Source organism: Gymnogyps californianus, chromosome 21, assembly GCF_018139145.2.
Source record: "Gymnogyps californianus isolate 813 chromosome 21, ASM1813914v2, whole genome shotgun sequence".
NCBI lineage: Eukaryota > Metazoa > Chordata > Aves > Accipitriformes > Cathartidae > Gymnogyps > Gymnogyps californianus.
The window spans coordinates 1,640,470-1,661,261 of NC_059491.1; the positions used below are offsets into that span (position 1 = coordinate 1,640,470).

Consider the following 20,792-nt stretch of genomic DNA (forward strand, 5'->3'; position numbering starts at 1 on the left):
ATAACGCAGTAGCTGAGCTCTGCCATCATATTTGGTGCCATGTAGCCTACACGTGTCACAAGAAGGGCCTCTTCTTACGGCACTATGGACAAACTTTGTGTGCTTACAGAAAGCCTAGCACGGCCAAGTCCCTGTTGCAATCATGAAACAAGCGATGACTGTCTGTTGATATTAAGGATTTTAACTCTGGATCTGCCCATTATCAGATATTCCACTTTCTTAAATATTTTGTTATTCTGCACTATACTCGTGTTTTTCTCGGTTTCGGTTGTTCATTGCCTTGCCACCTGAAACACGCTGCTCCTTTGTCACCACTCACCCACGTGAGCTTGTTGTTCTGCGGGATGAGCAGACAGTGGAACAAAGAATCGAACTCCCTGCAAGGCCCTCCTGCAACACTGAAAAAGCTTTAAATGGGAGAGCCCGTGGCAGCACTGTTACACTGGGAAAATGTGCAAGTCAGACGTCTCCCCTCGGAAGCATCCAAGACAAACACTCACAGGAAGTATTCCACAGGCTGGGCTGAGGCTTGGCAAAGCCCTTGCCATAAACAAGCTGAGGAGGACGATGAGGCAAGTGGAAAGGGGCTCGCCCCAACTTCCTAAACCCTCTTCTTGCTTCTACGGCGCAGTTGTGCCAACTCAGTAAACACAGTAAAGAGCCTTGCTGAGTGTGCAGGCCAAGGGTTTCGCTCCGCCTGAAGCTGGCTTGTTAACGACTTTGTGTCAAAACTGAAATGCTCTAAAAAAAAAAAAAAAAAAAATCTATGGCAATGACGGCCCATAAAAATCGGTGACCAATTTAAGAACTCTGTCAAGGTAAAGAAAGTAAAAAAGTGAGTTTCCCTGGTCAACAACCTGTCAAAATTTAAGCACAAGCTCGTGCAACTATTTTGTATATGGCTGTTGTGGGGGTGCATGCAGGAGCGTGACACGGGCACACGCTGCAAGCCAGGAAAGAGTACCACAGTAGACATGACACACGCAGAAGAAAGAAACTGCTTTACACAGCTGGAATTTGTGGCTGATATTTTACCTGGGGCTCTCATCTCTCCAATATATAAAATCAAGGCAAGGCTTGTATCCCTGTGTGTGAGCTGTGGGTGCTTACATTAAGAATGGTAAACCAATCCTGCAGTTGCATCTGAAAAGGCATTTTTATGGGCCTAGTTTGCTTAGCCAGGTACCACGGCAGGTATCTCGGAGCCCATTTCTGATAGCACGTGGCAGCGCTGGAATGGGCAGTGGGTTCAGCAAACTCAAAATGGCCAGCATTCCCTTTTCTTCCCGACCAGAGACCCAGGAGGTGCCCTGTAGATGTGCCTACCCTCACGTGCACTCAGGCACCACCTCACTTGCAGGCACCAGACAGCAACGCGTGAAGCTCACAAAAGAATTTGTAACCAAAAATGTCACCTCCTATTCTCTTCGGTCCTGATTGCACAAGGTTTTTAAGGACACGTCTAAATTTAATCTTCAGAACTCTGAAACGATCCCAGTAGACCTATTTACACATGAAAGGTTATGCATATATCTCTATCTTACAAAAATCATGTACATCTTGAATGCGTTTCTTATTAGAAATAATTGTTCAAATAATTTCAATAAATAATGCCTGGTCTGGGGCTTTCTTACGAATTTTTATTTTGTTTTGCTTTGAATATCCTTAATACTTGAAATCTGAAGTCTTCTCTTGAGACACACAAGTCACATTTTTCCTCCCCGTAATGTATCACTTCCCTTCTAAGGTGTCCAAAACTTGATGCAAGATCTTAGGTGAACTAAATTCTATTCCTTCCCCTTAAGCCTAACGAGTCATTAAAAAAGGCAAGTGGGAAATAGCATGGCAATTAAAAACAGAATATGGAGGGAAAAATTGAAGTAATGCATCCTTGGACTGTAATTTAGAAAATTTATTAGTCATAAAACCTTGATGAGTTATTCTTATGACAAAACCTGTAATAATAAGAAAAAAAATGATAAAAATAACGAACACATTTGTATGACAGCAATTGTAACAAGTATAGGGAATGACAGAACCCTCCTTTGGAAGGATTTAGCTTCATAATTACAATCATATGGATATCTTTTAATGCCATTGTTTCAGTAATATATTGTTAATTTTGTCTTGGAAACCTTTCCACTGAAACTACTTGCATTTTATCTTTCAAAAATAAACATGTCTCTTGTCTTCTGTGAAGCAAACTGCTGGGAGTTATGCAACAAAGTTCTGTAAGAAAACCAAAGAGTGATGAAATGAGTCTGCTAGTAGGTTTTGGAGCAATCCCTGTCTGTGGATGGGGTTTGCAGAGGTCTACAAGTGTGATTTATATATTTGGGTGGGACTGCAAAATCAAGCAGTTTCATATATGTGGGAAGGGCACTGTAAGGGTGTCTAAACAAAAGCAGGCAGATGGCTGATGTGAGTCACTATGAAAATAAATAACTGGGGCTCATCCAGCAAATGAAAACTCTCCTGTTCAATTACAGTCCCGTGGGGAGCAGCAAGGGCTGCAGGATCAGACCTTTAAGTGCCGAAGACAGATTTACACATCAGCAACAAAGTCAGGCCTTCGCTACACCAACTGCTATCTTGGTCCCCCAGCGCAAGAGTCAGCTGTCGGCACTGTGCAGGCAGACTGCCGGAGCTGGGGCTGCAGACCCTGATACGGCGTTCACAGAAACGCAGCCGGACAAATTCCAAGCTTTATTTCCATTTCTTGGTGGTGGTACCCACCGAGGCTTAGGTGTTGTGTTTCAAGCCTGCACAAGAGCGAAGGGACCCCGGCTGAGCCTAGGGGAGGAGTGGGGACGACCCCTTGGAAGGACTTGCAGTCCCTTTGTACGGTATCTGGGGTTACTTCGTTTGAAATACCGCAGGAAGCAGGAAAAGAAAGATTTGAATTAGACCCTGCAGATTGAATTTCAGAATTAGAAACTAGATCCTCCCGAAATCCCACCTGCAAACAAACTCCAAGCACAGCCAGTTCTGGGACTAAGATTTAATGTATCGCTTCTACCTAAACTACCACCCCTCCTGCACTTCCTCCCCATTACATTTCTTTATGCATCTCCCCAGGAGACAGACTCAGTGTCTGATCCATGTTTCAACAGCCAACAGTCCACAAGCAAACAAAAAATAACAAGCAATAAAGAGAGGGACCCGCAGCAGTGTGTACTCAATAATGCATGCTGCCGCTTCGCCCAGCTAAGTGACAGTGTTTCTCCATTGCGTGTGTCAAGGCTCATTTAATTTCCCAAGCAGCTAGTGTCCTGACAGGCGGGTGAGTAACACCTATGTGGTACTTGATGTATTTAATGGGTGTCTATGAGCTGGTGGGAAGCTGGGGTCCTCCCAGAACCGTATGATCTCTGCCAGAAATAAACATCAGTTGGAATGGAAGGGCTCTGAAAGGCACAATCTGTTAGCAGCAAATTGAACTGTCACCCTTGTGTGTCATGTTCATTTGGCTGATTAAGGAGATATTAATCTACTGTCATTGTTACAGTATCTGTCATCCTGGGGAAAAAAAACCCAAGGATATGCAGGCAGCTTTTCTGGATATATATATACACAGAGAAGGGAAAGCAGAGGTGTGCAGAATACAAATGAAACTCTAATCTGCTACAAATATTGAACCAACTACAATTGATTGCAGATGCACGTATAGAGCAAACAACGGGTCCCGCTTCAGGTAACGCTGAAGCTGGTTTTTGGCTAGTTTTGACTACCCCCCAAAGACAGTAAGACAAATTCTGTGCAGTCGTGCTTTGCCTCCTCAGAACGCAAATGTGTTTAGCCATCTGTATAATGGGTACCATAAGGTGTTAGGCTAAGGAGTTTCTGATACCATGTTTCGTTATTTCAGGAGGCAACATCAAATACCTTCATCGCTCTCTTTAGTAAAGGAGTGCAGAGACACCAATTATTTTTGCTGAGTGGCTTCAAGGTAGGAAGCTCCTGAAATGGCGAACAAGCCTTGCATTAAAGCCTTTTTTGTTCCTCAAATACCAGGACCTGTTTCTGAAATATGTGGCGCTGAATGCACATAAAACATACCCAGAGAAAACTTAACAGTCATTCAGCAACACCGCAAAAAACAATCTCAGCTCGTCTGCCAGACAATCTCTTCCTTTCTTCTACCTTTTTGTGCCTTTCTTGCCTGTTTGTCTGTATTTCCCCCACCGAAGCAACTCCTACATCCTGTTCCCAGCACCATCCTTTCCACCATTTTATCTGAAAAGAGATCAACACAGAGCGAGATTATTATTTTGAAAGTAAAGGTTAGACTGTACAAAATTTGAAGATGCCACATCTGCTATGGAATAACAGCGCACTGAATGTGGTCTGAGGATTAAGCACGAAATGCCTCCAATTTAGGGCAATTAAGAATAGCGTTGACTTACAGCAGTACATAGTTAATAAGAGCGAACATTGACTACAGATCTCCTCAGAGAAAATTATAAAGGAACAAATTCAGGTCTAGCATATGTAGATACAACTCCCACTGTCTTTCATTTGAAAACTCTGGTAAATAAATTTAAACTTCTGGGCAGTTTCAGATGGAGATAGTTCAGGATATCAATGTCAATGCTGGTTAGCAGAATCCTTTAATGAGAGCCAGCCTGCCACAGCTTTTCTTTAAGAGCACAGCTGCCATTAAAACAGGATTTTAATGAATATGCACACACAAAATCTTGCCTGCATAGGTTCTTACTCATTTTTGTAGTGGGAACATTAATACAACCTGAAAAGCTCAAGAATACATCATTAAGAATAAGCTGCTAGTTCCACATTTTCTTGGGTGAGAAAAAGTATGCTAAACCCCTCCACCTCCCCTTACTTTTGCAACAGTCTTCATAGTTTATGTTTGAATCAATAACTATTTTAATATGGGGAGTTTAGAAAAGTTTGATTCAAATTCCTTTGACATAGTTCCATCAACATCCAGTTATAGAGCCATTCTGCATATGACTCATTAAATATTTAAAAGATTCCTATTATTGAATTAACTATTTATTGATTTATAATTTAAAAGATTTATGCTTGGCCATTAAAAAAAATTCCAAGCTGACTTCCACTTAAAGAGATGTCAGGTGCCATTTGCCGCTAGTGAATGTCTAATGTACCCTTTTCACCCCTAGAGTGAAGAAAGGACAATTACTCAAGGACCTCTGGTTCAATATTCATACTGTTTAGATGCTGAGGTCTGTGGTTGCTTTTTTTTCCTGCGGCATTAGGTCATGCTCAGCAGCGTCTATCCATCCCACAAAATCTCAGCCTCCATGGAAATGCACAGCTTGTAGTTTCTCTCCTGTTACATTTATTGATTTGCATCCCGGACGAATTTTGCAAGCCTTATGAGACTTCCTGAGTATATTCTTGTGGCAATGATGTTCTTGCTGAGGTCATAAATGCAAAAGGATAAACACACATAGATACATACATGCACAGTCGATCCTTCTCTTCTGTCACTGCTCTTACAGGGCCTGATTCAAAGAGCTTTTCAGATTGGGAGCCTTACCTGTGGGAAACAATGGGTCTTTCTAAAATTACGAATGGATTTAAGAGCTCTGCTGACTTGGGACCACAGAAATTAAAACATACACTGAGCACTGTAACGTTAACGCCCAACTTTAAATCCAACGCTTATCATGCTATTGCTTTGCTCTTTCTATAGGGAGCCGGAGTAAAAAATATTAATATATTGCCTTTATTTAGCACCTTTAATCTGAGGCTCACAAACTGCTTTACCACCATTAATTATTTAAATCTGGAAGAGCCCCTGAGGGGTGTCTATTATTATAATACTCCTTTTACAAATGAGTAAACTGATGCACAGGAAGGTTAAGTGACTTGCTGAAGGCCACACAGAGTCCACACCAGAGCCAGCCACAGTCTTTCCAAGAGAAGAAAAAGGAGATAGAGCAGAATAAATGCACTGTCTGCCCTAACTGTACAAACTCAAGATATTTCCAAATACAGACAGAAACACTACTTGGATCTAAAGGGAAAAAAGAAATACAAAACATGGGAATGACTTTTTTTCTGTACACAGCTAGCAAGGGTCTGCTTCAGATAATGATCTCTCACTGTTTGTTTTACTTTTGACTTTGGGGACCTAAGTTTTAGTGATACACATTTTTCTACAACCCATTCTTGGCTCTATATCAAAACCACACAGAGTAATTAGCACAGGTCTGTCAGACAAAACTATAGCAGAGTAATGCATTATACTGTAGAAATTGTTGCTCCAGTTTCTCCAATCCGTGAATTATAAATAAAGATCTCTATGACTTGAAAAGGCTGCTTGCTCTAAGTAGTAACTATTTCAAGTCTGTCATATAGCTTTCCTAATGGTATTACTGGGGGTTAGGGATTAACCCTAGAAAAATAATTTTTGCAATATCAGACACAAAACAGTAATAAACTGAGTTAAAATTGATATAATAAGGGAAAAAGAGGGTATTATGGAGCCAGAGAAAAGGAAGCTCACTCCAGTGTGATATGGGAGAATACTTAAACAAGTGTATATATATATACCCACACATGTATATGTACAGATGTTTGTCTCGTCTTTATTCCTCATAAATGGGCATTGGCAAGTAACGCTTGGACTCTGGCAAAGGTACAGAAGGCCAGCTCAAATTAGAAAGAAAAAAGGTGAGGCTCAGACTAGTGAACAGCATACTTATTCACTAGCAATGAAATCTAGATATGTTATTTCAGTTATAGTTCTTCAGATCAATGCTTTGGGATGCAAGCCCCCATACTCCATCCCTGCTCTGCTGCAGAATCCCTGCCGGCCACGGACAAGTCACTGGCGGAACAGACTTTGCCACTCCGATCCCCTTGGATTAGCCTGCAAGGTCCCTGTTGAATGCAGACGAATTCTGTGCAGATCTACCCTTTTCTTTCTCTGCTGCAAAATGGGAACAGCAGTTCCCACCGACAAGTGCAGCATGACCTTGACTGGTTTATAGATGCGCACTTTCTGTAAATGAAAGCAGCTATATATGCCCAAAATGTGACTGCACAAAATAGTTCACGACTCGCCACGGCTGTCAGATTTTTGCTTCCTTTTTTCTTTCATAGGTGATGGATCCAGAGCAGTGCTGTCTGCTGTGGCATTTCTTTCCCAAGCAGAGGGTTAGAGCTGTTCACAACACAGGCTTACAAGTCTTCTTCTGACCCACTCAGAAAATGATAGGCAGTGATTTATTTTAAGCACCGACATCCCCACTTGGGAAGAGGTTTGTTCTAGAGCTGCCGTTGCCTATGAAGTGCTAGGAGGGGTGTGTGGGACAGGGCTTGGCAGGGCTGGGAAGCCGTGATCCGGCTCCCAGCGGAGTTCCTCCTTACCTGGCGCCCAGCATGATCTGAAAAAGCATGAGCAGATAGTTCTGGTATGAGTACAGGAAGGGATGAAGATTCCCCCCTCCAGGGACACCACTGACAGACAGGCTCGTTATCGGCTATGTCACTTGTAATGGACTGGAAACTGAAAAGCCCACGACAAGGAGTCAAAACGAGTATCCGCCTCTCTCTGCAGAGCAGGAATCCTCAGGCAGTCAAAGATAAACCATCGGCCCTGCCAGCCCTGATTAGGAGCTGCATGCTCGCAACTTGTTGGCTGTCCAAGGCAGGAGAACGCACAGCGCACGGATTCCCACTGGAATTTCCATAAACCCTTGGCCATTCAGTCAGTTCCACTGGCTGTCACGGTACCTTGTCCTCTGGAGCCATACATCAAGCAGCCTGGCCAACAAATCCACCAACACTGAGCAAAAGTTTTTAAATGTGAATGATACGTATTCCAGAGCCAGACCAGAGCTATGTACAGTTCAGACATCCATGCAAATTTCAGATGCTTCTCAGAACATCTCTGACAAATCTGATCCAATCAGGAAATAGGCTCCTTCCCTCTGCTTTTCAGATGAACCCGTTACAAATGTTGTCGAGCTGCAGGCACGTTATCAATGATGCTCAGGCAATGTCAGTGCTGTCCATACCCCTCAGGGAATGCCATCCCTAAAGGCAAGTGCTTCCTCCTGCTCATAGGCTTTGCTTGACCTAGGATCCAGAAGTCACTGCCAAGGTAAAGGTAAAGTTGTGAGTATGTAATCTGATCTTTGGCAATATACATCATTGCAGAAAACTTGCATCTGAACATTGAATAGCCCAAAATATGTGTTCTGTAATTCACAGCCGGGCCAAAATGATTTGCCCTCGTTTGCAAGTTTTTTAATATTAATCCTAGATAGTCATCACAGCAGCAAATACAGTGTGTCATGTTTCATCTTAAAATCACATCCTGAATTTTATGGTACAGTATACAATGCTTACTTATACATATGCAATCACACAGAATAGTCAGGAACATATGCAGGGAGTAGTAGCTATATTGCTTTGATATTTAAGTACCTGTGAATTACAATATTGCTATGTAAATACATGCATGCACAGAGACAGGCAGACTGGAAAGGATACATACATGAATAGGCTAATTCAAAATGAGTGGAGGCAAAATGAATTATTCACTCAAGGTTTTTTATCTGCATTATTCACAGGATGCGCTGGAACACAACTATCCCCTTGGTCAGTAGACCTCTGCCCAAAGTTTACTATGTTGGACTTGCTGAAGAGACAAAAAAGGTTATTTCACAAATTGAGGTTCAGCCCAGCTCTGCATTTAACAGTAATCACTGCACACCAAGATTAATAGAACATCATTCAGTGACTGAGAAAGCAAGTTATGATGAAGAAGCTGTTGAAACAGGAAACAGTTGATTTCCCACGAGTCCCGTAAATCCACCTCTGATGTCCTTTCAAATTCTCTGTTATTGCTGCAAAAATTTTAAACACCGGTAAGAGGGTGAAACGGCTGACATACTCATTTACCACGAGAAGAATTGTGATCTGGGCCTGCTTTTGCAAACTGGTTCAATGTGCTTAGCAGATACATCAAAAAAGAGAGACCTCCTCGGAGGGACTTTGGAATGCGTGATGGCACCCTGGGATCAGCTGCAGTTCAGCACCTCCCTGTCTTTGTTTTGCCTCACCGTTACCACTTAGCACCCTCGTGCTCTCCCACAGCATTCTTCCCCTTCAGCATCTTATTTTGGGGTCTCCAAGCTTTCACATGCCTGTAACGTTGTGAGCCGGGAGGACCCTGGTAAAGGGCTTGCAGGGCACTTTTGCGCTGTACATTCCTTGTAACATTCTAGCGACAGCATGCCATAAATCTTTGCTAGGCATGCAGCAATCCAGCCAAGAGAACTCTAATACCATAGGATTTATTTTATTTTATTCTGTTTATTTTAAGTCGACTAATTTTATACTAAATTAGGTCTGATGCTGTTCTGGGTATTTTGCCAACTTTTAAATTGAGCCACCCAAGAAGAGAAGGCCAGGTACCATCTCACGGTGAGATGCCAGCTTCATTTAGCTGCAAATCAGTTAAAGGCAGATCCAGAAACAGGAGATAATACTATGTAGAGTTATTTTTTTTGTTTAAAAATCTACTGATTCTCTGTACGTTTTGTGATCCATAATTAAGAGCCACTGCGGCTGTCATCAGCACGGTAGCCCATCAAAACACTCAAGAAAATATGATTTTCACAATTCAGACCCTACGTTCCCTCAGTGTAGGGAATCTGGGTTCAATTTTCAGCTCTGTTACAGATACACCACCTCTCTGTAGATGAGTCACACTCTCTGTGACTTAGTTCACCACTCACCAATGATGTGTGCACAGCTTGCTTTGTTGGCCATGTAACCTATTTAGACTGCAAGGTAACACCACGGCAACCATTTTCCACAATAAGGATCTCTTGACATAAATGCCTCACCATGACATTAAAAATGACAGTGTTGAGAAACTGATAACCAGCATGTGATTCTTGAAGAGTCACAGAAAGTGGAGGTTACAGTGTCCACACATGGACTTTGTTTGCTATTGTGCTGAGAAACTAATTTTTCAATATCAAAAATTGCCTTTTCTTCATGTATGTTGAAGCATTATTAATTTTTAACTGCATTCTTTTTTTCTACTAAACAAGAAGGAACAAGAAATACATTTAAATCCACAGTTGTCTCAACATTTTTGTTTACATGCTTTCCTCCCTATATGTCACTTCTATTGAAATATTTTTGTGCATGAAAAAAAGTGCACTGTGCTGCTTTCCATAACAGTATCAGCAAGTCAAAAGCACTACTCATCAAGGAATAAACTCCCTTTCAATGCATCAGACTAATATTCTTCCTGAGAGGATGACAAGCACCTACTGTATTTCTGTGCTTGGGAAAGAGACACTTTTAAAACCAGCTTTCACAGCCAATGCTTTGGATTCAGTAAATCCGAGTGAACAAGAAAAATGCTTTTTGCCCTTTCCATTTTATTGTCGTTTGATGGAGATGCCATCAGTTCTCCGCATTCAGTGGTCCTTGAGCGCGGCATGAATTCTGGTCCTGGAGACAGCTGCTTCTGCCATTAAACACAGCCAGTCTCCATCCTCATTGCTGGAGTTTAAGAACGCAAAACACATTTTAACCAACAGGTCACATTTACCAAATCCTAGCCATGCATGACTTTACTATGCGAACAGCCGATTCTTATGTTTCTTCATCAAGGAGTTTTTCTTCCTGCTTTCTCAGCTGTACAGTGTCTCTGAATTTTTTTTTTGGCTTGAGGTCTCTGCCTAATTATCTGTAACCTTCTGTTCGAAGATCGCTGTCCTGGCCTGATAAAAACCAGTAACTTTGAAAACAAACTGGGTCTTAATTTTCCTTGACAGCCCTTCTTTAAACATGTGGGCAAAGCCCTGGCTTAATTAAATGCACATTCGTATTCCAAACAAATTAAGTACAATTAAGGACTCTGAGTTATGGGTATCTATCACTCGGCGATGTTTTTGTAAAAATTACCACATTTAGATCAAACACAGAGGACCCTTTGCTTAATTGCTTCATTAGGGCCCGATGCAATAGGCTTCATAAATACAGGGTCTGATGTCTCTTTGGGAATTGCCCAAAAGACGGCTCTTAAAGTAATTGCTTCCACATTTCTCCCCGTGCAATGTTCATGTGCTCACTGATGAAAATGGGATGGCTCTCAGACATGTAAGTGGATGTGGGTCCCGTCTCGTCTTCCAGCATCATGACTCTTGCACAGCTCTGAGGCGGATAGGTTTGGGCCCCTGGTTATTACCTGTTCAGTTTCTGTGAGGAGCCTGACAATTCAGACAGGATAAGGCTGTCTGCAGTACGTTGGTAGCACAGTGCTTTTCTCATCTATCACCTATAGATCCCACAGGCTGAGGTAAACAGGATGCTTTGGGATTTATTTTTCCAGAAGTTGCTCTGAAACACTAATGAACTCGCAGAAAACACTAGATAGATACGTCTTCAGGTCTTTTACTAGTTGTAGCCCTTTAGTTCTTACAAATGCAGTTGTTATGACCCTTTAAAAAGAAAGTCTATTTACAATGATTGCTTTAGCTGAACACAACCTACTTTTGATTAAATTAATACTTCCTTCAAACACACCTAGAGTGAGGAATCCAGTTAGGAGTCCAGATTTAACCCTTGCTCAGATTAATGCCATTCAGTGCATACGTATAACGTGGATGCAGAAAGGGACCGGGGCACCGTTTTTTTCTGATGAGATGTAGAAAGAGCAGCAAAAGAAGATATGCCATTCTTTCCCTTTCTGCATTTGTTTTCTGGCTTACTTGACAGACTCAGGAGTTCTGCGTTTTCACTGTGGAAGCCAAAATAACCGGTGTGCACCCAGAAGCAACAATAATGATTGCAGCAGAGCTAAGAGGTAGTGGGAGCTACCTTGACAGAACAATGAGAAATGGCATGTCATTCTCAAATTAAATGTTTGCAGCATTTTTGTATTTTTGTTCAAATATTCCTGTTCTTTACCAAGAAAAGAGTGTAACTAAAAGCTTTTCCTCTCCAATTCTTTCTCTTCCAGCTCCCTTTGTATCTATTTTTTTTTCCTTTTTCATTTGCTCTTGAAAAAAAGACAGGGAACAGAAAAATGGAAAGAAATAAAAGGGAAAAGGAAATCCATCGTCCCCAAAGAAAATGCTTCCAAGTTTTTATCTTATGCTAAGAATACACAGAAAGACATTGTTTCTTTGATGAAATATTTTAGTTTCTAGAAAAGTGCAGTTGTTTCATTGAGATCATCGCTAGTTGCACAGAACTGCTAGCAATTTAAATCCACGCAAGTGAAAACGGTTGTACAGGGGTTGAGCTGTTTCATTTATGAATAATATTATTTCAGCATGTTAATGTAATTTCGTCATGGCCACACTGACAAGATCAGCGTTGACAGAACTGGAGACAGATGCAGCAGAAAAAGTAGAAAAGAGGCAACAAAAATATCAGCACTGCTGCTGTGGCGACAGGAGTTCTCCAAACATCAAGATAAGATAAGGTACATCTCCCATATCGCCCTGCTGAAAGTAATGTGGAATCATACAGAACAGTTTTCCACGGCCCATTCTCTCCAGCTGCCTCACTCAGGTGACGAACTTTTGGGCTGGAGATACCCCTCTCCCACAAACAGGGCGGAGACACCCTTCCCCCTGACATGTCATTAAGCATCCAGAGGTTGCGAGCTCAGCTGTCTAGCACCGCTGCACCACCATCATCGACCTAAGCGTAACAGAGTGTCTGACCATCAATCCTTTGAGCCACCTAAGCCTCTAGATCTGCAGATTTATGCTGCAGATAACGGCAGGATAAAGAACTTAGCAGTCATAAAGAACGCGCTAACAGCTCTTCTGTAAAACAGAAGTCAGCCTGATTTCCACAAGTTATAAAAGTCCATCAACCTCCAGTGGCCAAAGAAACATAGCTGCTTATTTTCTGACTGCTTTATTCTCCAGACCAATTTTCCTCAATGCTAAAGCAGAAAAATGAACGGCAGATTGTCCGGTTCATGACTGGATGGCTGGCAACAGAAATCCTATTTCCAAACTGACCCCTGCTTTCCAGCATGGCATTCATTAATTCCACAGTCTCACATTTCTAGGAAGATGTCAGTCATGTATGTGATTTTTCTATCAGCTATTAATGCCAGATCACAAGGTGAGAAAGCAGGGGTTTTAATCTCAAGACCCTCAGGAGATGGAGCTGCATACATTTGGTGTGAGCCATGTGTCTGGAAATGTCAAGGACAAATATTTTTAAAGTAAGGAGTGTTCACATCCATGCGTAATCTTAAGTACTACAGAAGTGATCCAAAACACAGCCCTTTTCTCCCTGTTAAGACTGTTCGGCTGTAGCAAGCATACAGCTGCTACTTCCCAGGAATTAAGTTTAGATCATCTAACTAGGCACCTATGCACTTCGGAATTTGCATGTTTATACTGAGCGACATTTTAAGGCTCTCCTAAAGGCTCTGCCCATGGCAGAATGTTTAGTTTTCTATATGCAGAAAGAAAAAGTTTTACTGTAGGAACAGCAGAAGTTCCCTATCTGTCTCCAAAATTGTTTGTTCCTTCCTTCTAAATATGAGATTAGTTCCGCACCTCTGTATTTTTGTCATTCCCCATTAGGTTATTTTCCCATGGTCTGTAATAAATTCAGTGCCTGATTTCGCAAAGTCCCTGATTTTAGACCTAATTACAGATTCCACCTTCCTAAGAAATGCACAGAACCCCCTTTTCTTTCCATCCTTAGCTCAACTAAATGATAACTTTGAGTCTCATTATAATCCAGGTGTCAGACAGCATATAAACATGCTACTACTGCTGGAACAGAAGTAACTAGATTACTGAGAAATATACAGAAACCCTATTAAAATGCCATTTATGTACATATATTTCTAACACAACATACAGAGAACCAGCACTGCACTTTACCTTTTCTCCTACAAGTTCCACTGAAAAACCTAACACTGTGAAAGGTTCCCTCCAAACTGTGATGTCAGAAAAGCAGAAAAAAAAAGACCAAATTTCTCCAAACTTTTTGTAAATTATGGACTTGCTGGTTACCAGTTCAAGAAATGCCACAGTTGAGGGTGGGAACAGAACCTCACCCTAGCAGATGAACTCTTGCTAGCAGGGCGTGCTGATGCCTGCCACAGGATGGCTACAATGGTAGACTGCAGCCTTACCACCCCTGTGAATCTCAGTGGGAACACAAGCGAACTGGGAGAAACGAGAGTTATGTCCAACAGAAAACCCTCTGCCTCACCAGCCCATAGCGTCATCAACAGTTGAAGAAAACATTCGCATGACACCTATTTCACATGCCATTGCCCATTGCTGCAACCAAGGAATGTTATTTAACTAACAAAGAGTGTTGCAAGTAGTTACTCATTTGCCCTTCACATGCTGTCACCAATTTTCTTTCTATGGGCCTACTTACTTATAATCATTCAAGTTCAAGACTAAAGGGTGTAAAAATGGTCAGCCTTCCTATTGATGTGAACCAGGTGTGTGCCTTTGTGTGTTACCATGTACAAAGTGAGAAAGAAAAGAGAAATCTCTGAAGAAACACTGATGGTGTGCACCCTTTTGAAATCTTTTCCTCGACAGCTGCTCTATTGCTTGAAATATAGATCTGAGTCTGCTTTTAGCTGCTAACTGCCATATAACATATTATCCTACTTATTGCATACAGTTACAAACATCTTGTATCTGGAAGCAACAAGGGAGAAGGCTCCTTTATCAAGTCAATCTCAAATCCCATTATGTTCCTCTACAACAGTTTCCGTAAACATTCAGCAATTTTCAGTGTCTGAGTTGCGCAGCTGAAGAGGTGCATAAACAGGCTCCACTGAAATGTGAAGATGACTGATAATGTACTAACATTGAGACCCCTTGCTGTGATTATTACCCCCTGAGTGCTCCTTACAGAATGTGCCTCTTATCTCACACTGACAACGCTAATAGAATATGCATAGCCCTATTAGCATACAAGATAATAGCACCCTGGAGGGGACAGAGCCATAAAACTTTAAGTAGAAATCAAAACAGAAGGAGGAAGAAAAAGGGAACATTGTCACAAGCCAAAAAGAAAAAAAAAAGGGAGCCTGAGGGCAAATTTTGCTGCAGAAAACACACATAGTCATAATTCTTGTGCTAGTCACCATGCAAATGGTAATAGTCTTTAGTCCCATGAATACTATCAGTGCCATGTTTGCTGTGAAACATTAATTGAGATAATGTGCCCCTTTCGGATGCAGCAGGGAGTCGTATGTCAAATTGTACCACAACAAAATTATGGCAACATCTGCAAGAAATATACAACAGCAATTGGGGTACCTTGCATTGGATAAGTCCAACTGGGTCTTCGCCTTTGCAGACGGAGTCTGTGGAAGAGCTAGAGCCTGCAAGGGAAGGCAAGCAGCTGTAACTTCAGACGACACGTGTGTATACCTGTAGCTTACTACTACTCAGCTGCTGCCCAGTTAAAAGCTTTGCAGGTTAGACGTGTTATCTCTTGACCCTACTTCAGTCACTGGATTAAACCTCAAGCAGTTCTTTGAATGCCAAAGCCTTTCTTTAGTCACGTCTGCCCACTGCATTCACATTTGTTCCATGTAACCGTCCATTGTACCAGACCTTTCACTGCTCACCCATAGCTGGCAGACAGCCACGCATTCATATGCTTTCCATCTTACAGCAATAGCCAAAGTAAATCTTTCAGTGCTTGGCACAAGAGTGTGAATTCAATAAAAAAGGCTTCAAACAAGTTTGAGATGGCTTGTCTCTAAACAAACGAAGAACAGTGAGCTTTTTTAATGCTCATTGTGGTTCAGTTCCTGCCTACAGCTAAATCCAGATAACCCCCAGCAGCACTGACAACCCTGTCTGGTAAAATAGCCACCTGTCAAGTGGGCATGAAAATATCCACACATCTAGGCTCGGAGGGGTTGGAGGGAAGTGACCTGCTTCTTACCAGGAGCTTCAACAGGGACAATCAAGGGTCCTTGTTGTCTTCTTTGTGAGATCTGAAACTTTCCAATATTGGTGCTGAATGCATAGGACCCCAGGGTAATCGCTCCACAGAGCCCTGTATGCTTTTTCCTTTACAGAAAGGTGGTGTCACGAGGTAACAAGCACGGGATCCCTGTGGTGCATTTTGAAGCATCATGCAAAGTTTTCTGGGATTCCTCCTAGCATTCACTGCGGTTTCTATAGAGCTAAACTCTTTGTAAAGTGGCTTTGTGTTGCAAAATTTTGCAGCTTGTGGGAGTCTGCCTCACTTCATTTTGGTTGATGGTACTTTATGCTGACGGTCTCAGCAATTAGGACACAGTTGGAAAAGACTCTGGTAAAGAAAAACCAGCCATTTTGGAAAAGGAGAGTAGAGTGAAGATTAGAGGAATGATTCCTGAATGCACCTCTGTATGCGTCTGTGTGTGTATGTGTGTTTATGCATGCATACATCCTCTGCATCTATGCTATCACAGGCAAAACAGCTCATCTCAAAAACATATAGATTTTTAGAGATTGCTGAAGTATTTTGTTTAATGTTCTGCGGTTGATACAAACTCTGGAATAATTTCTCCCTTCTACCTGGAAAGGTAACAAAACACCAGCATATGTAGTACAGGAACTAATATTATCTCATGTGAATCACAGATATACAATTCTCATAGGTTATTTCCATCCTAATTTTTCAGACTCTGACTAGTCTTATTATCAGGAATTAAACAAGGAAATGCTACTTCCACAAAAAGGCATCCCAGCATTGGCTAAGGCTAGTGAAATGCCTGGGTACCTACACCTGAAGAAACAGCACTTTGTGAACAGCTTCTAAATCTAGGTCCAAATGGGATCTCTGCGGCCTGTCTCCAGGACACTTGAGTGATGGCTCCTATCGCTCAAGCACAGCTGGGAAATCTCACTGGATGTTGGTCAATGCTTGGTGTATGTGGGAGGAATATTTTGTACATTGTGTGATTAGCAATTACCTAGTTTAAATTGCTTTCTGTGTGCAAAAAAAATTTTTAAAGATGCTAAAAATTTGGCAAAAAACTTTAGAAATGTTAAACTATGACAATGAGAATAGAGAAAAGTTTGTGCCCTTTAACTGAAAATGCGTTACCTCCATCGCAGCTTCTATCTGTAATTTTTTGCTATATCTCCTTTCCTATCTTTCTTTAGCAAGGCCCAGCCCCTGTATTTGGATCTTGCTGTGCTCACTTACTGAATCATGCCTCAGTTCAGCAGGGCACCTAAACACAGACTTCTTTCTAAAAGTTTAGCCTACAAATGTCAAGGTTTTGCTTGTGGACATTTCCTGGCTAGAACAGTAGACCACCTGCTAGTAGAAAAATTGTTAGTTGCGTATTACTTACATATTCATCCAGAGAAGTATAGGTGCTCCAACACAGCAAGGTTCTGGGTATGAGAGAGAGAAACGCAGAGCATGCGTGCACTTCAGAAAGACAAACAGGGAGAGACAGGATTATCAGCCAGCGCATTTCAACAGCAGCAACAGCAGTCATTTAACGCACAAGTAATTATTCCAGAATAAATAAGTATCTATTTTCCCTATACTAAGGCATAACTTTTATTTAGCAGACATTATCTCCAAGGATCCTTAGCAGCCCAGGACACAGCGAAGTAATACAGTGCAGTCTGGATGTTGTTATGTATTTATTAAGTTGTATCAGGGCCCATTTAGTAGCAGCTCTGCAGTTTATCACGTAAATATCGAATGCCAAATACAAAAGAGAAGAAAATAGCAACATAAAAAATTTATCTTTGGGGGGAGGAGAGGGAGAAAGGGAGAGAGAATGGTGCTGATAATGTGATTGTGCCTTCAGCAATAGTGGCTAATATCCTTTTGCAAGGGGCGCGGTGTAAAAATATTCCAGAGCTGGGGGAGGAGAAGTGAAGAGAGGGGAGCCTAGCTGTTGTTTGTTTGTTTTAAAGTGTATTCTGGTTGCAGGCTAGGTCAGCGGGTGGCCAGACTGAGAAAATGAGTCCCCCGGGCTGTAATAATTGTAACTGTCAGGGAAAAAAAGTCAAGGTCTTAGATAGCAGTGGTCTGCTCTGACTTCTGACCATGGAGAAATATATATGAAAACTATTGCCTGGGGCGCTATGGGAAGAAACCAAGAGGTTTTAACTCATGGTGGCTTGCGCTTATGAATTGGAAAACTCATTTTGCACCTTGGTGGTTTGTATCTTTATGATTATTTTCATTTGCAGTGCAAATGAAGCTAGAGGTATTCCTTTTCCTTATGCCCAAATTTGTGATGCAATGAACACTTACTAGACTAGCTTTGCATTTCTGAGTCCCAAACAGCTTGGAGGCTTATAAATGATCTTTTAACAGTGGATATTCACAAGGAGAGTCTGAATTTGATTATCTCTTGCAGTGCACTCATTATTTACCCAAGTGGTCCATAGCTGCCTTCAATGGATTAATCCAGAATTACACACAGGTAACTTCACCGACTTCACCACAAATATTCCTAGTATAAAAGCAGTGCAAGAGAGAGATAAGACGTTGAAGAATTTAAACCACACAAGCTTAAACCTTACAAACGGGGGGGAGGGAAAGAACCCATAAACCTCGTTTCTTTTTTCTTTTTTTTTATTATACAGCCATGGAGTAGCTAGCTAACTGGTCAGGTTTTTGTGAATCATCAATTTGTCCCTTTATTTAAGGAAGTATGGGAGCTCTAATGAAAAGTTTGCTAACAAACTTGAGCCCAAAGGGTAACATTTTAGTTGTCTACTACACAGTATCAAGCTGGGAGTCTGGATACATCCTTCCTCTCTCATTTTGCATCTTTGCACCCCAAAACAAAGGGAGGAGAGACAAAGCTGCAGACCCAGATCTGCTGGTGAAAAAAACCTGACACGCATTTCTTTGAATATTCCCTCCCCACGTTGCTCTCAGATTCCCATGCACCTTTGTTGCACTGGCCCTAACTTTATATCGTCCATGGGAACTGAGTAGGAAAGACATAGTCAAAAGCAAATGTTGGACAGTCAGCCAGCTCATTTGGCAGGTATAGGCACAGAGCAGAGGGACATTTCTGAGAAGCATCTTTCCCTGCACATCTCCTCAATGTTCCTGAACGTGTTTCTTACATGCCATAAAGGAAAGACAACTGTCCAAAGTGGAGAAAATTATGCAGAATCAATTGTATTTGCTACTTAAGCTGTGAGGTAGGTAAGAATGTAGCCCAGACGCTTTCCTTCTTGTGGCAGGGGTCATCTGAGCACAAGAACAGCTGGAAAGCAATACTGTGACACAGCATTGCAAGGTTTCGAGATCTTGGACATTGTTTTTATTTGCATGGGGTGAAAACAAAACCATCTGAACAGTTGCAAAATTCAGTTGCATCAGGTCATCTGTTCTAGAGCTTTCAGTGTGTCCCTTTGTCTTTGGCTGGAGAATACACTCTGATACTGAGAAGCTTCCTCATCAAAATCCATGTCCCTCTGCAAAATGTTCTGGCTTCAATTCAATGTTATTTTTTTCACTGTAAAATGCTTTGTTCAAACATCCCAGCTTCTCTGACAGCCTTCTAATATGAATTAATTAGTAAATATAATTCCTTTAATATGAATTAATAAGGGGAATTGAAAATATTTATATACCTAGTGAGACCCAAATAAACTATATAAACATTAAACAGCAATTAATCCCAGTTTGAGGGTGACAACAGCATGTGAGGTTTTGCTGGTAAAAGCGGATAATTATTGCCGGAATGTGATTTACTTGTTGAAAGTCACCGTAAGAGTGAGCTGGATAACTTTTATGGCCCCCATCTGTACTTTACTCACCTCCCTACAGCCTGTCTGTGTCTTGTGAGGAAAGTACAGCATGTGTAATGGAGAAAGAGAGAGCAGTAATGTTAGTAGTAAGGAACGAAGTCCAGTGGAGCAAATAGGCATACATATGAGGAAAGAATGTAGCAATGGTACTCATGTGTTTCAGCATCACATAAATAGCTCCCCTGCTTTGTCTCCCAGTAGCCCCAAATCTCAGTAATTCACATTTCATTGTTCATTGCATTTTACAGAGGCAGCAGAAATAAGAGACATGGCTTGTGAAAAGAGGGACACTAATTTAGGACCCTCTTTAAAGTTCCTTTTGCTCTGTAACAAGGCAGTGCTGAGAAGAGTGTGGCAGAAGCAGAGGCTCAGATACCAAAACAAAACACCAGCTCCTCTGGCCTGACCACAATAACAGAGCCCAGACACTTTCCCCCTCTTACCCTCCACTAAACCTAGTAAGTTATCCTTGGAAAAAGTATATTTTCCAAAATGGCATCCAGTCTCAATTTAAAGATTTCAGGCACAGAAAACCTACCACTTCCATTTGATAGTTATTGCAGCAGCTAAGGACTTCCAGTGATAAGAATAATTTACCTTATTTGAATTTGTCTTCTCACCAGTGATCTTTTTTTCTGCCAATGTGAGGACTTCTTCAGGACTTTGTCTTCTCTACCTGTGAAGATACTGATACGTGGTAACCATATTGCCCCTGGATGTTCATTTTAGCAATAAATATTGGTTCATATGGGCCCATCCCAAGCCCTGGAACAAGGAATGTGGTCACTGGGTAAGCAAAATGCACTAGTGCAATTGAAACACCTGCAACACCAAAAGCTTCCTGCTTTGAAGACAGGAGCAGGAAGCCAGAGTGGAAATCTCAGCTCCTAAGGGACTTTCACGATTTTAAATCTTGCTGAGCCTTCGCTTACTGATGAGCTCACCCTGAAGACAGGCACAGGAATTTATGGGGCTCCCATCTTCTGAGCCCTTCAGAAATGCCGGCGGGCCGCACTGTTA

At 41.7% G+C, this 20,792-nt stretch overlaps 1 long non-coding RNA gene across 2 annotated transcripts in view; it reads right to left on the reverse strand.

Moving 5' to 3' along the window:
- Window positions 1-1,897: 1,897 nt before the first annotated feature.
- Window positions 1,898-20,792, reverse strand: part of LOC127024769 (uncharacterized) — a 72,636-nt gene continuing 53,741 nt past the window's right edge. The window contains exons 3-8 of one of the 2 annotated variants that reach the window (XR_007767598.1): window positions 20,370-20,448; window positions 18,378-18,457; window positions 17,333-17,412; window positions 15,291-15,355; window positions 5,447-5,524; window positions 1,898-4,236 (exon numbers count right to left, since the gene is read on the reverse strand). This is a non-coding gene — a long non-coding RNA (uncharacterized LOC127024769). Of the gene's footprint in view, window positions 4,237-5,446; window positions 5,525-6,475; window positions 8,091-15,290; window positions 15,356-17,332; window positions 17,413-18,377; window positions 18,458-20,369; window positions 20,449-20,792 lie in introns of those variants that run through there. The other variant, XR_007767599.1, reaches the window with a different exon arrangement.